The sequence below is a fragment of the Acromyrmex echinatior genome, chromosome 11, assembly GCF_024713525.1.
Source record: "Acromyrmex echinatior isolate Ae372 chromosome 11, ASM2471352v2, whole genome shotgun sequence".
Lineage (NCBI taxonomy): Eukaryota > Metazoa > Arthropoda > Insecta > Hymenoptera > Formicidae > Acromyrmex > Acromyrmex echinatior.
This window is the reverse complement of record NC_141862.1, coordinates 8,201,728-8,226,291: the sequence shown is the minus strand read 5'-3', so window position 1 is coordinate 8,226,291 and position 24,564 is coordinate 8,201,728. Positions and strand designations below refer to the sequence as shown.

General features: G+C 33.6%; 2 long non-coding RNA genes across 2 annotated transcripts; one reads left to right on the top strand and one right to left on the bottom strand.

The window, feature by feature from the left end:
* Positions 1-1,647: 1,647 nt before the first annotated feature.
* On the bottom strand, positions 1,648-7,933 carry LOC105149669 (uncharacterized). Its single transcript, XR_846621.2, has 5 exons — positions 7,821-7,933; positions 6,870-7,744; positions 6,467-6,558; positions 2,324-6,398; positions 1,648-2,247 (listed from the first exon to the last, which is right to left on the bottom strand). It is a non-coding gene; the product is annotated as an uncharacterized LOC105149669 (long non-coding RNA).
* Positions 7,934-10,290: 2,357 nt separating this feature from the next.
* On the top strand, positions 10,291-19,455 carry LOC147908118 (uncharacterized). The gene is made up of 2 exons (XR_015546576.1): positions 10,291-12,076; positions 13,954-19,455. It is a non-coding gene; the product is annotated as an uncharacterized LOC147908118 (long non-coding RNA).
* The last annotated feature ends 5,109 nt before the right edge of the window (positions 19,456-24,564 follow it).

The following is a 24,564-nucleotide window of genomic DNA, read 5'->3' as shown; positions in this document are numbered from 1 at the left end:
TTATTCAAAACGATTATTTAATGTTGAAAGTATTTATTCTTCGCTCCATCTCAATAATTTGTTATATCGATAATTTCAAATTTTTATTACCGGAAGTATAAGGTTACCGATCATTTGCATGCCCACAAATGATATCAATTACATAGCAACAATATCAGAAACAACGAAATCTACGTGACATTTGTCCTAATTATCGAAGATCAATTAAGATAATGGCCACTCGGCCGAAGATTAAATTAAGATGAATTTTTCATGAATTGTACTAAGAAATTAACTGTAAATGTAGTTTGCACGTCATTCAGTTGCTGTTATTCTGGGGCAATGATATTTCGTATCAAGTACGATTCGATCTTTAGTAATCTGACATTCAAAGTGTTTGCTGAAACGCCCATCAATGATTCATTGTAAATTTTTCTTTACCTACCGGTATGTTTGCTATATACCTTCGCAAAGGTCGTAAACGGTTAATTATCGAATCTAATAATGCGTTTTCAGCCTACAGCGGGTGTAATTTTATCAACCGCTAACGGTTGTTTCATATGATTATGCTCAGTTTAGACAGGTTTACTTTATACAATCGTTCTCAATTATATACCTAAGCATGCATCTAATTGTCCGATAAGTTTACGATTATGCTTCCGGGATATTTCACCGTTATAAAATCGGACAGTATTTTAGATATGTGTTTTAATCAATAATTATCATGTACAAGAAACTTCTAAATATAAAATATTTTCTCGATATTTTTACTATCTTGTTATAAAATTTTTTTGGATCATAAATATTCTTAGAAAAGATTGAGTATCCTAAGGAACACACCGAGTCAAGAGAAAATCCAAATGATTTTATTTTGATAAATAAAAGTTAAGAAGATAATTTTTCGTTACAAAATGTGATTGTTTATTGATGTTAAGAATTAAAATAAAGTCATTTTAATTTTTTGTTAACTTTTATATGTTCTTAGGATAAATATATTAAAATGACCTACATTTTTATTTTTTTACATTTTTATATCATACAATATAATTAGCTTCAATATCCAAATTTAATGTACAATATACAAATATATCTATATGGTAAGACACTTGCGTGACTCGAGCTATCGATAATATAAAGGTAATTTCGAGGTGCATGTACATTAAGCAGGTTGTTAATTAGGTACTTTACGATAAGAGCTAATCTCGATGCTGATACACTTAACAACATTTCCCTTTGACTGTGACTGACAGGCGTAACGTGATTTTTACGCATCGTCGGCGAGAGCGTAGACACGCTAAGTGAAACCTGCACACAATTAGCTCGTTTATTCTGACCGTTTATTTCGACGTTCCATTACGTCGCTAACCGCGTGACTATGTAACAACGCGACAATCGTCGTGACTGTGAGGGACATGTATCATAATCGGCGAATTATATTTTTCGTCTCTACTTATCGCAATGCAATCGCCGCGATGACTTTAATGCGTGGAACAAAAATGCAACTTCGATGCGTGTAGAATGAATGGCGCGGGCGACATCAATGCGTGAAACGAATCGCAGATCGGCGCGAATAACTTTGATACGATTCGTCGCGCTTCGCAATATGTGAAATGATCAACTCAAAAGTCAAGAGTTTCAAGTTCAAGTCTTATAAAATAATTCTGCAGATGCAATTTAAATTGTGTATTGTGATTAAGTAGAACAGAAAATTTTTAATAACAGAATATATGACTCATTCATCTCTTCAGAAGAATATTTTTAAGAATTTCTTAAGAATAAAAAAAAGACAAGTACATAGAAAGTTTGATTAATAAAAATTATCTAGAAGTTAGATACCCCTGATAAACACACAGAATCCTAATTTTAAAACTGTCTATAGATTTGATAGAGAAAAAAAATGACATTAAAAAAGATAAATATTTTATTTTGTTTTTTATTTATTTATTTGCATTCGCTGTGTCTAGATTACTACTAATTTAATCATTCAAATTACTTTAATTTAATAATTCATCTCTACCTTTAGCTAATTTTTTGGTATAACTATTAGATGAAGTAAGCGTTACATTATCGATAACAAATGACTAAAAAACTAGACAATAGCTATGTGAGACACAACATTTTCTATTCCATGATTAAATAGACATAAGGTTCAATTTATCTCAGGTTATATTGTGCCTGGGCCAAAAGTTATGATGCTGCTGCTGTTGTTGTTGTTGTTGTTGTTGTCGTGGTTCGTCTACCACGGTTTCTACCACAAGGAAGAGATTCCTTCGCACAGAATACAACGTATTCATTATTTTTCAGAAATTTATCGATAAATGATCATGATTAAATTAAGACTTACAGATCCCTGGAACATTGCACACACTACTATCATCAGGACCAAGAACACCACTGATAGTCTCATATTGCAATCTTGCGCTGCTACTGGTTGCACTGTAAATGTTACATAGCGTCACGTCGTAGCAATATTTATACTGTCCCGATGAATAACTATTTATTTGTTAAGGATTGACAATGAATACTGGTACATTTCTTTTTTTGTCATTTGTGTAGCCTATTGTCAATTATGTTCCTTTATTATAAAAATAATTATTTTACAAATGGGTATGTACCGCGGTCTTTCAAGCATATGTTGTTGATAAGAGATTGTTATCATGTATGCGGAAATAACGACCGACAAACATATTCAAATGAATTCCGGTGTTAATGGAAAAAACATAATCAAAATTCTACATACCATACGTAGCAACGCAATAATCATCGTGCGTGACTGTGAAGAATATATACCATAATCGATTAGAGTCATGGCACACAAAAGTTTAAGCAGTAAGATATAAACAGCAGTAAGATATAAGCGAATTAACCAATCATTTTAGAGACGTTAAACTATAACTTAAGCGTAGCCTATTCAACATGTTGATTTCCTTATTGCTTATATTTAAGTTTTTTGTGTGCCATGGGCCTTATATTGTCAGCTCCGCTTTTCGCAATACAATCGTCGCGATGAGTGATCATGTGAAACGAAATTGCAGCGCGAATAACTTCGACGCGCATAGAACAAATGGCGCGACGGCAAGGGAGACTTCAATGCGTAGAACGAACGGCGCACGCGTAGGTAACCTCAATGCGTGAACAAAGTGACATAAACGGCTTCTAAATCGTTTCACAGACAGAAGAAAACGATAATTTCAACCAAACTTTTAAACATTCGTTAATAAAATATTCAAATGGAAAAAATGATATATAAAAGATGCCTGTCTATGATTTTTTGAAAAAGTATTTTTTTTTCAAATTGCATTATAGAAACTCATGTGATATGATTCAATTAAGATCCGCTTTTAATCTGAGAGATTATTTGCTTTGAAGCAATAGAATAACTTTCTTCGAATAAAATTTCATAATAAAATGTTTTTATGTTATTTTGGATGTTAGAAATGAAATAATACATCTACTTATATAATATCTGTTTTCTCGTTTGTATTCTCTATCGCAAATATAATTTTCAATATCCTAATATATATCAATTTTAAAATAATATAATGGATGATTATATCCTAATATTATATAGGAGATTGCATATATAATCTTGATGCATAAATGCAAGCAATATTAAATCATGATTTGCAAAAGCAGCGTGCATTTTCTCATCGCTATAGTGCAACTAATTTAACGTTATATCACAGTTTGCGTCAGATCCGACTACTGCTAGCGATTGACAATGAGATACGTTAAAATGAATGCTATTTGCATGTAAATCGAATCGACTGATGACTCGATCTTTAAACAACCACGGAAAAGTTTCATTAGGTGAGTATGAGAGTGTATTTCTATTGATTGTGGGACACACATTGAATTCTATACCATTTGACGTAAAAATTACACAAAAAAGAAAAATTATGCAAGACACAGTAGACAAAATCTCTTGAACTAATAATACGCGTTTTTATATCAATTATTTAATCTGCAACATATTATGAAGAAACGTCCAATTTATTCGTCTCATTTATTCTTCATGAAAAATAATTAACATCCTCTTAACACAAAATGATTCCCACGTTCTGAAACGATATTTTCTAAGAAACGAAAGATACGCTCTCAACTTTAACCAAAGTACAATAGAATAATTGTAGGTACGCTAATATTCTGTTTTACTTTTTTTAGAAATGCAGAAAATAGTTCTAAATAAGACGTCATATAGAAATAACAAAATATGTTTTAGCATCATTAAAATTTCTTTTAGTTTCTTTATAATAAATGTCTGATGATTAAAAACAGTTCGTTAGAAATTAAAAAATAGATAGCAATGACGTCATTATAAAACGAAAATAAAATATATTGCACGCAGCTAAATTACAAAAAAAATTGTACAAACAGTCAACAATTACGATAAAATATGTCAAAAAAGATAACAGATTTTATTGTCAATTCCAACATTTGCGTATCAATTAATAATATGTGACCAAAAAAATGTATAATACATTAATGTGATTTATATTCTTTATTTATAATATGTGTAGAAATGAATCTAATCGATTTTATTCAAGAGCTAGTATTAATTAGAGTTAGTACGTTTTCTGACTTATCATTGAGAAGTTACTAATATTGCTAATATTCATAATCAATTTTTGTGATGTAATTGTTATCAAATTGCTACATAATCAAAATCGCAACAAAAAGCGTTGGTGAATAGAAAATATATAATCTAGCTACAATCACTAACAATTTTAAATTGGTCAATGGATCCAAATTGTCATTTTATTTTATAAAAAAAAGTTTATCTAGCGCAATTGACTAATATATTAAGATGTAAGTTTTACATTTTAATTATTAGGCAGTTACTAGGCAGATTTTTTTATTATGAAAGAATCTGACAAAAACAGTAAACAACAAATGGTAAATTGTTCGTAATGTGATATATTTGAATTCTTCACTTTTATAAAAATTGTTAACTTTTAATAACGTTCTTTAGAGCCTTCTTCATCAATCTCTAGTTAAGCTAGCTGACCAAACGGTTAACTCGCAATAGCGTCAATAGTTATGTTCGAAAAGAAGAAAAGAGAAGAAAAAACGTGATACATTGAACTGTTTTTAACACTACTGTGAACTAACTATCGGTTATTATTGTAAAGATAATAAAAAAAGAAAAAACACGTGAATGAAAACATCGGCGCATTCAATTTGCTTTGGCAAATATTATTTTGTGTTTTCATTTTCTAGGTAGATATATTATAATATTTAATAGGAACTTTTTATTAATACATAAATTATAATTACTATAATACAAAATTAACTTTTTTATTTTCTTAATTCTTGTTATTATATTTACTTCATATATAAGATAACACAGACTATTCCGTTAGCTTCAACTTTAAAGTATCTAAAATATCTAGTTACTATACCCATTGGGTATATATTGCACTATTTCATTTCAGATAATTATTTATATTAAAAGATTACCTAAAAAGTTATTAATTTCAGAGTTAGCTAAAGTGTCTTGTGTAGGTTGTAGGTACTGATTAAATAGATATTATTTTTAATAAATACATTGTATTATTTAAAAAGCTTAAAGCGAAAAAAAAGAGAAATTTTATAGTTTGTAATTATATAAATAGTAAAAATAAATATAGCTTTTTATTACAATTTTAATTAAACAATAAGAGTATGGAAAAATATAATTTATAAAATTGTGTTTTCTTTTGTATAATTAAATAATATTTTTAGAAAATTATGTAACTGTGCTGAGTAACATATATAGATACGTATCAATAATGTACTCGCGGTCCAAAATACATGATACGATCAATTTAAAAGTCAAGAGTCAGGTTCAAGTCCTACTACATATAAAAGAATTTTTCAGATACAATTTAAATTTTTGCGTATCGTGATTAAATAGTACACAAGATTTTTAGAAATAGAAAATATCCATTCATCTCATAAGAAGAATAAATTAAAAAATGATAATAATAATAAGTGCATAGAAGCTCTAATTAATAAAAATTATCTAGAGATTAGATATAGAATTCTCAATTATAAAACTGTCGGGATTAGATGGAAAAGAAAAATGGCATTAAAGAAGATAAATGTTTTATTTTTTTTTATTTTTCATTTGCTATTTAATCGTTGTGTCCGGTCTAGGATAGACTACTTATTAATTAATTTTTTACCCCTAGCTTTTGTACTAGGAGAAGTGAGAAGTGTTACATTACCGATCAACAATTGACTAAAAAACTAGACAACAGTTATGTAAGACACAACTTTTCTATTTCATGACTAGATACTTAGGCATAAAATTCAATTTATCCAGCAGTAGTAGCCTCTATAGGTATCGTAGTGTACTCTGTAGTTATCGATACTGTTGTTGTACTGGGTCTTCTACATCCATGACGTCCATGTTTTTCATGATGAGGAATGGATTCCTTCACAGAGTAGGACTTCGTTATTTTTCAGAAAATTTATAAATGATCATGTTTAAATTAAGACTTACAGATCTCTGGAACATTGCACACACTACTATCATCAGGACCAAGAACACCACTGATAGTCTCATACTGCAATCTTGAGCTGCTACTGCTTGCACTGTAAATGTTTACGTCGCATCACGTCGTAGCAATATTTATATCGGTGAATGACGATCTATTTTGTAAAAATTGACAATGAATAATGATACACGTCTGTTTTGCCATTTGTGTAGCCCATTGTCAATTATGTTCCTTTATAACAAAAATAATTATTTTACAAAATATGGGTATGTTTCGCATTCTTCCAAGCATGTGTCGCTGATAAGAGATTGTTATCATGTATGCAGGCGAAAGTGACGTCCGACAAGCATATTCAAACGAATTCCGGTGTAATAGAAAAAAAAATATGATAATCGAAACTCTACGTACCATACAAACGTAGCAACGCGACAATCTTCATGATTATGAGGGATACATGTCATAATCGGTGAATTATACTTTCTCCTCTGTTTATCGCAATGCAATCGCTGCAATAATTTCGATGTGTGGAACGGAACTGTAACTTTAATGCGTGTGAAACGAACGGCGCGAGCGACATCAATGAGTGGTACGTCGCGTTGGCGCGGACAACTTCGATGCACTTCGTGGCGCACCGTAAGATGAACTCAAAAATCAAGTTCAGTTTCAGGTTCAAGTCTTACCAGATATAAAATAAATTTCTAGATACAATTCAAATTGTGTATTGTGATTAAGTAGAGCAGAAAATTTTTAATAACAGAATATATGACTCATTCATCTCTTCAGAAGAATATTCTTAAGAATTTCTTAAGAATAAAAAAAAGACAACAAGTACATAGAAAGTCGGGTTAATAAAAATTATCTAGAAGTTAGATACCCCTGATAAACACACAGAATCCTAATTTTAAAACTGTCTCTAGATTTGATAGAGAAAAAAAATGACATTAAAAAAGATAAATATTTTATTTTGTTTTTTATTTATTTATTTGCACTCGCTGTGTCTAGACTACTACTAATTTAATGTTTCATCTCTACCTTTAGCTAATTTTTTTGGTATAGCTATTAGATGAAGTAAGCGTTACATTATCGATAACAAATGACTAAAAAACTAGACAATAGCTATGTGAGACACATTTTCTATTCCATGATTAAACAGACATAAGGTTCAATTTATCTCAGATTATATTGTGCCTGGGCCAAAACCTATGATGCTGCTACCCTGATGCTGCTGTTGTTGTTGTTGTTGTTGTGGTTCGTCTCCGGTTTCTACCACAAGGAAGAGATTCCTTCGCACAGAATACAACGTATTCATTATTTTTCAGAAATTTATCGATAAATGATCATGTTTAAATTAAGACTTACAGATCCCTGGAACATTGCACACACTACCATCATCAGGACCAAAAACACCACTGATAGTTTCATATTGCAATCTTGCGCTGCTACTGCTTGCACTGTAAATGTTTACGTCGCATCACGTCGTAGCAATATTTATATCGGTGAATGACGATCTATTTTGTAAAAATTGACAATGAATAATGATACACGTCTGTTTTGCCATTTGTGTAGCCCATTGTCAATTATGTTCCTTTATAACAAAAATAATTATTTTAAAATATGGGTATGTTTCGCATTCTTCCAAGCATGTGTCGCTGATAAAAGATTGTTATCATGTATGCAGGCGAAAGTGACGTCCGACAAGCATATTCAAACGAATTCTGGTGTAATAGAAAAAAAACATGACATTCAAGACTCTAAAAAAAGACGAACGAAGATTAGTCAACAGCATTCAACAGTATCGAGTGCTTTGTGTGTGTTGTTTTGATTATGGTGAAGTGAGGATAAAAAGTCAGCTTTCCTTCGCTGCATGAAATTGCACTTTAATAGAAAAAAACATGATAATCGAAACTCTATATACCATACGTAAGAACGCAATAATCGTTGTGCGTGAAGGACATGTGTCATAATCGATGAATTAGAGCACCATCACAAAAAAACTTAAGCAGTAAAATGTAAGCAGTAAGCAAATTGGCCAATCATTTTCGAGACCGTAACATAAACATTAATAACCCATTCAATATGTTGATTTCCTTACTGCTTTTTACTGTTTAAGTTTTTTTGTGTGATAAGCCTCGTCTACAATGAACAGTAGCAGTAGTGAATTATAGAGTAGGCGTATAGAAATCAATCAATCATAATCGATTGATGAGGAGGATAATCAACTATGATAGGTCGATTTCTATGCCTACTTCTTAATCCAGCTTCTTACCATTATAGACGACGCATTAAAGCCTATGACACAAAAATATAAGACAGTAATACGTAAGCAGTAAACAAATTGGCCAATCACTGTAGAAACCGTAATGCGTGATTTACATACATTGGGCAGTAGCAGTAGAGACTTTTAGTCTGAGAGATTATTTGCTTTGAAGCAATAGTGTAACTTTCTCCGAATAAAATTTCATAATAAAATGTTTTTATCTTTTATTTTAAAAACGAAATAATATATATATATTTACATAATACGATCTCGTTTCTTCATTTGTATTCTCTATCGCAAATATAATTTTAAATGTCCTAATATATTAGATCTACAAATAAGTTCTGACTTCTCTGAATTAACCAACTGTAACTTTACTGTAAATTCAAATCTTTTTTTCGCTGCTTTGGGGATTCGTAGTACCAAATTTTATGATGAAAAAAAATTACATATGATAACCTTGCTAGACAATAATTTCACAAACCTTAAAAGTGAACAATGTCATCCGACAACCACGTGAGGCATTGTATTCTGTTCGCTTTTCATTTAAAAAACAATGTTCTCGAAGCGGAAAAAATTTGTTCCGTTTTAGGAGAAAATACGGTGTTTGAAAGGACATACAAAAAGTGGTACAAAAAATTTCGGACGGGTAATTTCGATCTTTCTCATCAATATCGTTCGGAAGCATCAAAAAAAGTTGAAGATGAGAAATTGAATCAGCTATTGCAAGAAAATCCTTGTCAAACACAAAAGAAGCTTGTTGAATAACTAGATGTCACTCAACAAGCAATTTCCCATCGATTGCAGAAGCTGGAAAGAATACAGAAGACTGGTCGTTGAGTCCCGTACGTGCTCAGCCCAGAAAACAAAGCGAAACGACACAGCAGTTTGTTGACACCCGTTGTTAAGATTTAAAGTAAATAGAAGTAAATTTTAAGTAAATAGAAAGATTTTCTGTTTAAAATCGTAACTGATGATAAGAAGTGAATTATATACGAGAATCCTAAAAGAAAAAAATCATGAGTTTATCCCGGAGAACCGTTAACGCCAATCGCAAAACCAAATATTCATTCAAAAAAAGTATTGTTATGCATTTGGTGAGATGTGAAAGGTGTGCTATATTTTAAGTTGCTAAAACTTAAGGAAACTGTAACGTCTAAGCGTTGTCAACAACAATTGATGCGTTTAAGTGACAAAGCGAACGAAAACGACCCTACCGGCTAGGAAACTCGTCAGGTGATACTGCACGATAACGCACGGCCCATTCGGCGATAGCAACCAAAAAATTAATCTATATTTTGGGCTGAGAAATTCTCCATCATGCGGCTGATTCTCCAGATATGGCTCCTAGAGATTTTCACCTCTTTTGTTCTCTACAGCAACATCTCGTTGAAATATCCAAAGAAGTCGAAAATTTCATAATCGAATTTATTGAATCAAAATCGCCATCGTTCTTCCGAAAGGAAAATTCTCCAGCTGTTCGAGAGACGGCAAAAAGTGTGTCGAAAGTGATGGAGATTATTTTCAAAACTTACATGTGCTTTGGTTTTTTATAAATAAATATTATATTTTTTGTAAAAAAAAAGGATCAAAATTTATTTATAGACCTAATATATTAATTTTAAAATAATATAATGGATAATTATATCCTAGTATACACAAAATTTTTATAAATAGAAAATATCCATTCATATCTTAAAAAGAATATAATAAAAATAGGTAATAAGTGTATAGAAATTTTAATTAATAAAAAGGTTAGATATTCCTGATACAGAATCCTCAATTATAAAATGTCTTGGGATTAGATGGAGAAGAAAAATGACAATAAAGAAGATAAATATTTTATTTTATTTTTATTTGCTATTTAGTCGCTATGTGGTCCAGGATAGACTACTTACTAATTAATTTTTTATTCCTAGCCTTAGCTAATTTTTTGGTAGAAGAAGTGAGCAGCATTACATTACCGATTAACAATGAACTAAAAAATTAGACAGTTCTGTACAACTTTTCTATTTCATTAGAACTATTTCACTAGTCTATTTCACTAGATAGGCATAAGATTCAATTTATTTCTGGTTATTACGCCGCTATGTAGTGGCCTTGATAAACTCTGATGGTTACGTTGTAGATGATGATGTCGTTGTTATTGTTGTTGGTGTTGTGGTTCGTCTACGACATCCGCAACGATTGTAAAACCGAAGGATTCCTTCACACAGAATAGAATTTTATTATTTTTCAAAAATTTATCCATAAACAATCATGTTTAAATTAAAACTTACAGATCCCTCGAACATTGCACACATTACCATCATCAAGACCAAGAATACCACTGATATTGTAATTTTATGGCGCTGGTTGCACTGTAAATGTTTATCGCATCACGTAGCAATCGTCGTAGCAATATTTATACGTCAGTGAATAACAATCTATTTCTCGCACGGAATGCAAGAGATCCGGGTTCGACTCCCGGTCGAGGCAATATTTTTTCGCAATAAGTTTATTACAGTTTTTTAAGATTAATTTGGGGAATTTTGGGGGGATTATTACATTTCAGATTAATTGCGTTAATGTCGACAATCATATCGACACGTAATTATTATTTCTGAAATTAATTCATTCGTTTGAATAATATATATTAGGTGTTGGAATTAATTCGTAGCGTTTTTTAATGAAAGAATGTTATTTATTTCACATGAGCATTAAAAAATACATTAATGAAAGTACTTCCCATCACTTGTAAAACGCTACGAATTAATTCCAACACCTAATATATTAGTTCAACATCTTAATACTTAGACCGTAGTGGCGCTTCGGATTGTAATGTTAAACAATCTATTTGATATTCTTTTTTAAAAATTGACAATAAATAATGATACATACCTGTTTTGCCATTTGTATAGCCAATTATGTTCTTTTATAACAAGGATAATTATTTTACAAAACATGAATATGTTCCGTATTCTTTCAGACACGTGCCGCTAATAAGAAATTATTATCACGCATGCAGGCGGCAATGACGTGCATTCAAACGAATTCCGATGTTATAGAAAAAAAACATTCGAAACTCTAAAAATAGATGAACAGAGACTAATCAACAACATTCGACAGTATCGAGTGCCGCTGCGTACTTGCACCGTGGATAGCGTCTCTTCTCCGAATTGTGCGCAGTTTACGTAAAATTTCGACGGCTCTAACATTTTTATTTGCAAGAAACTTTATCAACACATGAATCCTCATCAACATCAAGTTGTACGACATTAAGTACTATTTGTTCGGATATTTTAACGACAAATACAGAAACAACTGTCGCGAGTCCACAACTATGTAGTGCATAAATAACCCACCTTCCTTCTTTAGTGTAAGTATATCTAGAATTGTTGATTTTTTGTATTCACAAAAAAAAAAGATCTTCATATATGATCCATATATTTGTTTCTCTCTTAAGATATAATTACTGAACTCTAAAGAGTAAAAGGGAGGATGCAGCTTTTGCATATCCGGATACTACGCCATTGGTCTGCCACTTTTCCTTGGAGATCCAAATACAGATAATTATCATTCCGCACGCAGTTTGATTAACTGACCGCATTAGCGTTCGGCGGAAGGACTATGCCGATGATTAATTCGGACAGAGAACGTCGATATCGACGTGCATGCTCGTGCATTCGTTCCCCATAACGCGTTTCTCCCGTTCTCGTCTTTCACTGGCCGGCTGGTGATATGCGGTCGCGTAACCGATGGTCGACTTCGCGGATCATTAGGCGTTTCCTTCATGTTACATCGGTGATGATGAGAACGCACGAGCGAGAGATCGAGCTCAGATATCTTTCTGCTCCTTTTCCAAAGTGCGATTAAACTACAACGTATGTCTATCGCGATGATGATGATCGTATCAAGAAACCTGTTAATTACTTCGTCAGAGATAATAAGTGTGAATCTTTTTCTTACAGTGTTTAACTAACTTCGGCTGATGGTTCGCTGCCTCTCAACTCTCTTATTGTTAGATTAAGATTACGTAATATTATTGTCGATACACAGAAACAGAAGAACAATTTAAATTTAATTAACTAAAATTTGTATTTATAGTTAAACGCGTAGTTAACGCTAATCCACTTCAACGCAACAGTTTTACGTAGCCACAAAATCGTTACTCATTGCAGAGTCAGTTCCGCCGGTATAATCTAAACAATCAAGCGAAGACAGAACAGTCCCATAAGCGAACGCGAGCTAACTTTAATTGTCGCTCATTCAAGTATGATTGAGTACATGTTTTCTCAAACGTTAGTGCTCGTTTTGTGTCTATCGCTAAAAGGAAGAACGACTCATCAGGGCCACTGTACTCAGTCCGTATTATCCCGGCGGCTTCTTCATATTCCACTCGCCGCAAATATCGGGTCGACTGACGACTACGTTACGACGTGGATAAACGGTTACATGTAAAGCTTGTGTTCGACCGTCTTCCGGGTCTGCCGTGGAGGAAGTTCGTCGACAATTTAAGCGTAGGACGCCTTGAACTTTCGTCCGACAGTCGATAATCGTTAAAGAAATCACATGCGAATTCGCGTTGCGCATTAGCGCTTTTGAAACATCGCGTAGCGTTTACCGAGTTGCGTCAATGGTAAATTGCGGGCGTGGTGTCATCACTCGTTTATACAATGATAATATTCTCGGAATTATGGCATAGTGCAATGTGTATTTTTATCATAAATAAAAAGATGTAACGTTCTGAACGTTTTAAACGTTCTGAACGTTCTGAAGAAGATAGAAAAAGATTCTCATGTCTACTACTAATTAAAAAAAATTTTTTTAATAATTAAGTATTATTTTTTACAAAAAGATATTACACTAAATACTGAAAATGTTACATGTACGCTCTGTATTAATATTATTAAATATGAAAAGATAATCATTAAATTTATTTAAAAAATTAATCGAATTGAACATTTCAATTAGCATTAATAGAATTAAGTTAATAACAATGATATCTTCTTAATGACTTTTATATATTTAAAATATTTTTGTATTCATTTTACATTTTTAAAACATAACATGAGAATCTTTTCCCTTACAGAAATTTAATGCCAGAAGATGGTGATTAATTATTTATTAAACACCGAGTGATACTCGAAGTAGACAATTAACCATCTATCTTTCAGTATTGAATTGGCCAGTATTATTTTGGATTTCTGTAAAGAATATCAAAAAATTATTACAACTAATCTCCAAATATTGTAGGCGGCCTGTGAACGAGATACCAGCGGAAGTACTTTCTACGGATACGTCCGATGATTCTGCGAACTTTCACTGTGGAGAAGATCCACCTGGGAAAACTGAAAGCCATATCGCGAATGATCACGATTTTCTCACAGCGACTCTCAAAGGCATATACTCGTCGTTTGCATTGTCTGATTTAGGATAAGAACGATCTATACGCAGATATCAACTTCCGACTTTCCCTGTCATTTTAATGTTTACGGACATAATTCTTTAATAATGTAGAAACCAATTTAATAATTTATTTAATGCTGACCGTCGGTCGACTCGAAACATGTTAATCGTGAAACAATATAATCTGCGACGTCTAATCGTGATCAGTCAACAGCCACTAGACTATTCTACATTCAACTGCGTTCAACTACACATCCGTGATAATTGCCACAGCAGGAAGGAAGATTACGCAAGCCTGAGTCCGACACATAGGCGATTCCTCCGATATATAAGAAGAATGTAAATCTCTGTCACCGATTAAACGATTTATTCCACCCGGCCTCTAATTGGATCGATGCGTTATAATGTCAGCCAATTAAAAGCAAATGTTTGTATCATATGTAACGAACATCCGACTCATGCATACGCTCCTCCATGAGCCGCATGCATGCCGCTGCTATGCGATCATTCAGTACCACGGCATCATGGATCGCAAGGAGGATTTTCTCTCACGTGGCTCCAAAGATATCCCTCTACTCGGCATCAACTCGGTTCTGGAGTATATCCGAGATCGGCGTTACTATGCGTCTCTAAAGTGGACCGGTTTGTGCAGCAGCAGCGACGACGGCGGTATCGATTCACGAGAAAAAGTGCCGAGGGGGGAAAATTCACAGTGCCGATGACGCCGAGAGGATGGGCGAGTCCCGTCTCGGAAAAGAGAGCCACGCGACTGTACGCGGCGTGGCTTTCTTTCGCCATCTCGTCTTATCTACCTGTCAAGGCCGAATTCCACGTCTCGTCGAAAATACGACAAGCCGGCCGCTTGTGACACGTCGCGTAAGATAGAATGTGTATGTGTGATGCGTACAGTGGGTATATGTGGGAGACGAGTGCGTGCTCGCGAAGAGAAGAGATAAGGTGTAATCAATGATGTTGGTGAAGAAAAAAATTCATGCCAAGGAAAAACGTCATTATAACAATATATGAATGAGTATAGACACAGAAACGGATCTAAACGAAGAGATAAATTTTGAAAGCCAGATAAAGAATACAAATAAAAGTCGATAGCAATTAGAGATTAAAATTCATTAAAGAATTTAAATTCATGAGTAGTTTTTACAGAAGAGTAGATTGAAGTTAACAAATAAGAGCAGAAATTATTTATCGGACGCAATTTTGCTAAGGGAAAAAGTAGTTTGTTTTAGCATAAAATTTACATCTTAATTCTTACAAAAAGAAAGGAAAGAAATAAAATATAAGATAAAACACATAAAGACTGCTTTAGTTCTATTTCATAGAGTGAGAAGATTGTCAATGATATTCAATTGCTACTTAAAAAGTAATAAAAATATATTAATATTTGCGAAATACTATACAATCTTTTTTATATTTCATAAATATTTATAAAATATAAGTATTTTTTCACGATTTTAAATAAATAAAATATTTATGTGAGAAAGATTTCTCTTTAAGTAGAAATAGCTAGGAAAAATAATCTCAGAAGGCGCCGCGTCATCACCTAAGGTCCCAGGTAGTTACTTCAAATACTGTCAGACTAGCCAGCTATAACGTACAGCTTATAACGTTCGGATGTAGTTAACGCTTGCCGGATAGAAGATAGGTACATAGATCAAGAGAAAGACTGAGTACAGAAAGGTCTAGGCATTTTCTACCCTCTCCGTAACCCTCTTCCACGTTCATATATCCCCTTTGTCTTCTCGAACTTGTGTCCGAACCGCTGGTATCGACGAAGCGGTCACGAGTGGCACCACGTAATTAATGACCACCGTCGTGGTCGCATGAATTGAGTGGAGATTCGTGTTAATTGGGATAAAGTCTCGTGTTTTTCATGAATGAATCAAGCACCGTGTCGTCTAACCGATGCGATGGAAGCCGGATGTTATCCACTCGGTAAGTACTGATGTTGACGCTGGACTGGTCGAGATGGTCGCGTGCATGCTTGCTTCTTAAGCTCCGCTCACATGCAAGACGGCGCGATTGTGTTACACAGCCAAATTTTTCAAATATTCTTGTATAAAAATTCTTACATTTGTTCTTAATTTAGAGTACAGTCTTATATCAAATCCGATATTTCTCTATTAATTCAAGTTTCTTTAAATTTTCTTCATATAGTCTGATAAAATTACAGCAAAATCCAGCGAATTAAAATTTGCTCTTGAAAGAGTATTACCTTACCAAAAAGAAGACCAATTTCATCAATCAATGGGAATATGGATGGAATATTAGAAATCTTTTAAATTAACGTGATTTAAAAATCTAATATTTTTCAATTAATTTATTTTTGGTAGACTTTGTGTCTTACGGACATATTACTTTAAATTCAAAATGTCAAAATTTAGCATAATAATTGTCCCAAATAATACATTCCGATAGACTGCAAAACAATGATATTATTATTACACGTATTAAAAAATATAATGATTTTATTATTTATACTTCGTTATTATTTTATAATCTCATTTCGATCGATTGGAACGACTCCCGAAAATCCCTTGGACGCATCCCCCTTTGTCGTTCATTCGGAAATGGAGAACCCCCGGAGAACCACTGCTCGCCCACGCTTCGCTACATTCATTCACTTCTACGTCGATTCCCCCTTCTCCACTTGTCTCGCGCGCGCGCGCGCGCGCTCGCACGCGGCTTCGCGCGGTGCCTTCGATTCGCGAGTGTGTTCGCATCGCGTGTACATGCTCACGGTAACCTCGGCCTCGCGGGTGTCTGTGCACGAGTCCCGCAGCAGGTGACGTCATCCGTCTCGTACGCGTTATCCGCGTGCGTGTCCTCACCCGGTCGCGCGCGAAACGGTCATTAATAAAGTTTATTACGCGTCCGCGACCCATCATCGCGACGGCGACGGCGTTATCTCTTTTGCGACAAGACGCAACACGAGAGAATCACCGTCGCAACGCGGCGGGTCTTTTTGCGAAAAATAGAGCAGATTGCACTAACGCGATGAGCGTTAGTGTACGCCGTGGAGCGGATATGTGCGTATAAAGAGGAAATTTTTCACGATTATTTCTGACATTAAAATTGTTAAATACGTAGACGTCTGTTTTATATTTCTCATTTTTCTCTTATCTATAATTATCTAGTAACTTAGGAGGAAATTAATATTAATTATCTTTATTATTTCAACGAAATAAAAACGTTGCTCTCGTCTCATTAGCGTAATCACTAATGTGGACAGAGATATTTATAACGATCTTTATTATAGTTAAAATTATAGAAAAAGTGGTTTTGAATTCGTTATATATAATAATAAGAGAAAATTAAGTAATAAAAATACCTTATTTTCCTTCTCTTTTAGGTTTTGATTTTTCTAGAATTTCATTTTGTAATTTTTGTTACAAAGCTTAAAACTTTTGAAGCTCTAAACATCTTTAAAAAAGTTTTTCAGATTACAATGTTTAAAAAAATTTCATATTACGTCTAATAAAAAATTCGATAAAACCTTCAAATATATATAAAAAAAAAAAACATAAAACAGAATTTTAAAAATTAAGATTTGAAAAATAGATGAGAAATTAGAAGGAAAAATTATATCATTGTTTCACCGAGCTCTTTAGATTTTTAGAACCTTTATGAGTAAAGTAGGGTAACCACAGTAAAATCTTATTCTAAAAAAAAATGAAAAATATTGTCCACTCACTCAAAATTCCGACATTCCTCTATCTTATAACATAACGTAAATTTAATTATAACACAATATATTAGTAAACGGTATAACTACAAAATCAAAGTTTTTTAGGCAGCCCACCAATGAACTTACGTATCTTTAAGTCACCTTAAGTATCTACTTAAAGATTAAGTACTACAGGTGTATCATTGTAAATATTAGTTCGTGTTCCAAAATATACATTTTGATCTGCGGAACGTAACGTAATCGCAACAACTAAAGAATTACGAAGGCGAGACGAAGGCGTTTGGCCAATAACCCGACTTCTCGTTCGAGCTCGGCAACAAACGGCGCACATAGGTAGCCGCTTGGTTAATGATGCCCGCGCGAATCGATGATTCGTCAATGTCCGCCGCGGAATTGGAATTATCCGACGAAAGGATGGAACGGAGTCCCGGTGCATGCATGCGGGCCCATCCTCCTGTCGGGAACTTAGCTGAATATTAAATGTCCCGCTGACGTGGGCCTACCCCCCTAGCTTTCTCGAGTGTGGGAAAAATCAAGACGAGCTAATCGGCGTGCGTTCCTCGCATGTCGCTGAGCCTCTCGGAAGATGGACAAATCTCGGTGAAAAGAGACTGTAGCATAATTAAGGGCTTCAAAGCAAAAGCGGACGGGGTCTGTAATTTGTAAAGCCTGCTTTAAGTACAAAGTCGTATGTAAAGTGGCTCTTATAAATTATGGACTTGGTACATTTTTGCTCTCAGCCCTTTAATTATTAAGTGTCTACGCGATTCTCTCCAATGTAATTGGAATTAAATAAAGAGGAATTAAATAAAGAGGAAACATTAAACAAGCTAAATGTCGTAATACGTTCTGTACACTTAAAGACACAGCGATGAAACAACTTACACTTATTTTATTTTTCACGAGAAAAGTGAAGAAAAGTGGCTTACACAACGTGATTAATATATACTAACTTTCCTGATGTTTTTATTTCTGTTCTGTAATTTAGAAAAGGATACGTACAAGTGTTTACAACATCCCATTAATATTAAGAGTATTTATATGTCTGAGAAAGTAATATTAGAAGCAAAGTTAGTAGAAAGATTTTAAGTAGCTATCATTTGCAACCATCAGGTAAGGATTCACTCAGTGAAATGTGCCGTTTGCGGACGTGGTTTTCTATTACCATTTGTCGTGCGACGACGCGATCGAGCATGGCCTATTCTCTGGGTCGAACCGTCATTTTGCACGGGTCGTACGTGACTTTTTCGCGGAACGCAAAGCTCGCCTAGAATTGCATGACTCCCAGACTTCATGGACGCCAGAAGATCGTCTCCGTGATCAATGGCGCGCCGAGGGACAGAGGATGCGCTTATGGACTCCTCGGGGCCATAACTGTATCTACTTGGATAGCACGCTCGGATTATGAATGCACCGTTGCACAGTTGCGGAACAATGCGACTTAATAGCGACGAGTACTTTTGTACGTTATTTGAGGGTAGGTCTTTCGAAATTGGAACGTAACGTTGCGCGTCTCTTGTTGTCGTAGAGAGTTTTTGCAATAACGTGAATTTAGATACGGTGAACGTTAAGTCATGTTATCCTTTTCTTAATTGGTTGTTAAGAAGAAGGTAACCTGACCTTAGCGTTCACCGTATTTGGATAAACAGTGCTGCAAAAAGTCCCTAATATCTCGTCCCGGAGGTGCCGCTAGAAAATATCTCGATTCAATCAAGAAATTCAACGAGAAGCCATATCAATCGATTGAACTTTTGAAAGTAAGATTCTTTGATTTTTCGCTAAATTATGTAGGTCATAAATCACAGACCTTTTTTTTATATCGATTCGACTCGCTTCAGATTTATTGTTTGTTATTGTCCTCGTATTAATCCCTAAATAATCATATTCTATCTTACGCGATTCAAAAGCACAATAAAATAACATAAATATTTTGCAAAAATTACCCAAAAATTAAAATATTAAAAAGATTTTTAGTGAAGGACTTTTAAACTTATAAAGATTAATTTGATCCATCGTTTCGCTGTCTAAAAGAAATTAAATTTACTCTCGATGATATTCGTTTGTTATTTAAAAATCACGTTAAGAGTGTATTAAGTTATAATCTCTTTGCAAAAAGTGATTGGAATTGGAAATTTATATTTTCTGTATAAAAACGAATATTATATATAAATGAAATAATTCAAGAAGGTTGATATTTATATTCAATATATAATATAATTTTATAATTTTATATGTTTAAATTTTTTTCATTTTGTCCTGATTATCTTTCAAAAACATGTTCACCTATGGAATAATTTCCGAATTCTGAGCTGCCAAACTTTTTATATTACTTTCAAATACAATATAAAAAATCTGTAATTTTTTCATAATTTTTTTATTTTGTAAAAAAATGCGTATAATACATTCTTAAATTAATAGAAGTTTATAAACTTCGAAAATGCTCTGGTTATATTAAAATTAAAATAAAATTTAAAGAGACAATTAATTTAATATAATTAAGTCTCCTCATCCGAATTTATGGTTGAAAAATAGGCTAGTTAGAGCGACAGTTTTAATTAAAATGGCAATTTTTTAATGATAGTCAACGATTTTCTCCACAACGCAACGACGTGATAACGCAGTGAAAACATGACGCTCGTTCTTCCGTTTGGATTAGGGGAGCGTCAGACAAAAGATAAAAAATATACATCCGAAAGTCGTAATATTGCCACGCCCGTTATAATTTCAGCCGCTACACTTTGTATACTACGGTAACTCGTGCATAGCCCTGCAAGATTTCCATTGCGATAGCGCAAGGCGCCGAGGTCTCTCCCGCGTGTGTACACGCGTATATCTCGTGCGTGCGCAAACCAGTCGCGGGACTTCGCCGTCCTGGCGAATCCGATCGGCCGGTTCGGCGGGATTGTGGAGTCGCGAACGAATAAACTCGTCCGCGGGGAGATGCTCGATCGAGAGAAACGAAGTGTCCCATTTATCGCCGAGCACGCAACTCCATTTCGCGCATCCAACCGCACATGAACGATTAAACTGGCCGCGGAATGCAATACGAGGAAATCATCGGTAGACAGCGGAGAGCAGAGAGACAGCGTGGATAAGTGGAAGGAGGAGAAACGGATAGGCGGCAGAGAGAAAGAGAGAGAGAGAGAGAGAGAAATGGACTGCACGAGGGCGAGGCGCGTGCATCTCTCCAGGGACCGATGAGCCCTACGCTCGCGAACTGGTGCGACCAGTGCGCGTCGCGACTAATCATTGCGTCCATCCGGCAACGCGCGCGTCCAGAATGATAGCACTAAATTATTTCGCTGTGCGATTGCGGCGACGGTACGACGCCGCATCGGGGAAAAAAGTGGCATAAGAGACGGCCGGACTGAATAACGACGAGCCCGGCATGGCTGGACCTATTATCGAGAATTATCGTCGATCATTTCGGCCTCGAGAAAATTAATAAAACCAAACTTCCTCCGCGAGAATCTTCCGCTAGTCAACTTTATCTCGTTGTGAATTTTTCTGAGAATATGTCTATATAAAACAGAAAGAGATCAAAAGAGACAAAATCGATTCACGATCGATTCGCGCTGTATAAATACGTAATTTAGATAATGTTTGAAACATATATTTTGCTTTGTCAATTATTTTATTCCTAATATCCTTTAGAGTAAATATGTTTCCACATATTAAAATTATAATAAAAAGATATTAATGCTGTAATGACTTAAAAATAAATCAAGCACGAAAACTGATATTTATCAAATAAATGAAATTTAGGTATAGTGCGAGAAAAAATACTTGCAAATCTGAGGTTTCATTAAACTTGAATCAATAAAGTATTAATCCTCCGTGAAAGACTCCTTAACGAGGTTCTTTATGTACTAACTCAAACCTTGGAACAAAAAAAATCCTTGAAATAGACATTTCCGGAGAAACTGTCCTGTTGTGCAACAAATAAATTGTTCTTGTTTTCGGAATTAAAAACATCTCTTGTAAAAGGCAACATTTAATTTCTGAATACCCGCAGGGAGCTAATTGGCTCCCGCGACGATTGAGATGCGAAAAGGTGACCCTTGACTGTTAAGAGCCCGTACTTAATTACCAAAAATTCGTGTGTATATTAAATATTATTCAATATATTTTACACGTAACGTATAATTTTTATTATTCTAAAAAATTCTTATAGGTCGTTAAAAATAATTTTTCGACCGTGTATTTTTTTCAGCAAATTTTTAAAATTTTTTTCTCTGTAGTAGTATTCGATACCATTCAAATTAATTTGCCAACTCATGTTATACACTTCATGCAGTTGGTTTGGATGATTTTCTCGCAGAATCGATATTAACTCACAGATTTAGTTGCATCCCACGCATAATATTATTATTCACCTACACAACTTTCAACACACGTCACGCAAGAAGAAACTTTGATCAACGATGATGATATTGAAATCTTGAAGTATCATGTCTGTGCGACATAACTGACTGAAAATTTTCAGACGTCCTTGTTACAGCCAGCATCTATGCAGCAGGTTTACCTGCCTACGCAGTCAGCGTGATAGTTTATATGTCTATAGTATTGATACAACGGGAAATAGCAGATAAAGCAACGCGATTTTTTGCGAAATTTTATAATCGATTCTTGAACGATTCGTTATACGTGAAAATTCACAATTTGTTATGAAAAAAGAACGATACCGTTAGAATTCCTTTAGATCATTTCTATTATTTATTACTTCAGAGGTGATTTTTTTATTACTATGCTGTTTGGTACGCGTATTACACAAACTGTATTATCGATAGCATCTTCGACGCATCAAAATCATCGTCGTTCATAATCATAAAAGCATTACGAATTTGTTAATAAAATCCATGGTGGAAGCGTATCATCCAGCACGCGCTGTGTAAAAACGCGCAACCATTTGGACGACAGATATTTCCTGGTGCGATGACTGAATCGAAACCCACGTAGAAATCATTGTTCTTTACACCTACATGACAGATCCTACAAAGTGCCACCAATTAAATAAAAAAATCATTCTCGAAGTTGATGAAGTATATAAGGATTTATAATTGTTAAAAATGGAGTCTCATTTCGTTTAAGCTTAAGGAATTTAAGCAGACTTGGATTTTAGAATTATTTGGTTACTTTGTGTTTTGCAAAATATTTTCTTGTGATTATAAAATTTCTGCTTTTCAATTATATCGTATTTTTAATTAGCTGAAGCATAAATTAGAAAAGAGAGAGTTTAGTTGATTTATATTGAATCTTTTTACTTAACATAGAACCATCGATAATATCCCGATAAAAATATCAAAAGTGTCAATTTAATCTTTTACCTTTATTTTCAATTAGTGCAAAATTATTTTAATATTTTTGTGTCGTTAGATTATTTGTATTATATTTTCATATTTTTAATATTCTGTATATCTAATACAAAAAAAGAAAAAGATTAAAATAATTAGTGAAGAAAAAGTGGCATCAGTTCTGTTGTTAAATTATTTTTAATCTTTAATCTACATTGAAATACGAATTATCGGTCATTAGGGCATATCTTTATTCATTGTCTTCACCTATCGACTTTACCAGTAGTAGGCGGACATGACGTCATTGAAAATTTTACTCAAGTCGTCGAATATTAAGAACCTGTGGCGAACAATTCTTGGTAACAATGAATAGGCATGTAAGATACACGCCTTAATAATTCCACGCTTATTAATCTTCAAGATTTTACATTTACATTTAAGAATTGAATATATTTCTAAAGTTATAATTGGAATTTAAGAGTGGGCACGATTTTTGATCGTTTTAATGTGTAAAACGGCTAATTCATCGTAAATACGCGGTCGGTGTCACATCTCGCCTTACGTATTCGTAAACCATAAAGCTCGCTTGAGCGGAATATTAATCAGCTTGCGTGGTTTCGACCTGAAGATCTTATCGAAAATGACGAACACGAGTATCGCGAACTTGACTCTCACAGGCGTATTCATAGTCATACTTTCGGATCTTTTCAGCGAAAACGCGTCGGCACGAGAAATCGGTCGCGAGATTTCTTGTCTCCTTCGAACATGATGCAAGCAACAAACATATTCAGTTCTGTTATTCTTCGATGTCAGCTACACAGTAATGTATTAAGTACTTCATGAAAAAAATGATTTTGAAGTATCTAAAATTTAACTAAATAGAGAAAATAATTTTGTCTCATATCTTAAAATGATTATGTAAAATGCAAAAAATTTTAACATTCTAGCATTGAACGTTCTATATAATTATTTTGATGATCCAAATAAAATTATTTTCAGATCTGTTTCGAACAAAATTTTTACATGCTTCAGCAAAACTATACTTTTTGTATTGATAAAATGATACGAAATGTTGTATGTCAAACTAATATCTAAAGTTAATTTTTTTAAATATAGATATTACAATATTAATGCCATTAATGATTAAATATATCTGTATAATAATTAAATAGAAAGAGAAATGATTTATTATATAAATCTTTTACATAATAAATGGTAAATATTATCAAAGAAATATTAAAATATTTCCTTTAATGATTATAAACATAATTTAAAAATAGAATAACTTATCGTATTTTAATAAAACATTTAAAAAAAAATAAAAGGAACGATTAGCGTTTACGTGACTCTCATTCAAATATAAGTAAAATAAAAAAATTACACTCTAATAGATGAACTCATTAAATAAATAAAATAAAATCTATACTCTAATAGGTGAGCCATAAATTCTATAACACAGTT